Genomic DNA, 978 nt, shown 5'->3' with positions numbered 1-978 from the left:
CACAAAATGGATGAGCTACAAATACACATGGAACTGCTGCGTGATGATCACTGAAGCCTGGCTGAACATCATGGACGGCAGCTAACAGGGCGAGCTAGTTACCGGCTGGATAGAGACTGGGTAGCTGAATTTAAACAATGTCCCTTACATGGCATCTTGTTGCCATGTAAGGGCCCTGTTCATGTTGCACAGACAATTTAATTGCATTGTGTTAAGAGGCACACAGTGCTGTTTTAGCTCAGGGGAAGCTCGTGCACATAGCTGCAGATACTCCGCGTTGCCTTCACCGATTCAGGTCGGGTTTTGTTCAATCAAAAGTACATGCATATTTATAGCGATGAAGGTTAATGTAAAAAATTCTCCTTTAATAGCTCACTGGCTCACAGCTAGTGGAATGGTTATATTCTTTTCAAAAAATCTGAGAAAAAAGTTTATTGCCAAGTAAATACAGCACTTACAAGGATTTTGCCTTGGTGGTTGGTGCATATATAAACAAACAAACAAACTGATGGGAACATTAATATGAAATAAACAATAAATACAGAAACAAATGTACACACAATAGCTGTTTAAAAAGAGGCTGAATGGACTGTGTGAAGAATGAGCAAAAAAGATAAAGTATGTCCAGTAGGCAGGTGTATAGTCCAGACTGTAGGTTATTTTGTTCTCTTTATACTTGGTCAAAAGTAATAAATCACAATTTTTTTTGAGACACTGAAGTGTGTTTCCATTCATCTGGTTGTATGCACATTTGATGTATATTTGTCATCTTGAAGTGGTTGTGTTGTGTAAGTCCCGCTTTGCACGTACACAAGCAGGTCAGCTTCTTTTGTCCCAGAAATAAAGAAGTGATCATTATAGAACGTTTTCACAGGACACATTTCCCATTAAAATGTGACATGTCACAATAATCTTAACTCAGAAGGACCACTTAATCAACCCTTCACTGTCTTCTTCAGCAAGTGGAATGGTAATAAT

This window comes from Etheostoma spectabile, chromosome 15, assembly GCF_008692095.1.
Source record: "Etheostoma spectabile isolate EspeVRDwgs_2016 chromosome 15, UIUC_Espe_1.0, whole genome shotgun sequence".
In the NCBI taxonomy this organism is placed as follows: Eukaryota; Metazoa; Chordata; class Actinopteri; order Perciformes; family Percidae; genus Etheostoma; species Etheostoma spectabile.
Note: the sequence above shows the minus strand (reverse complement) of the source record.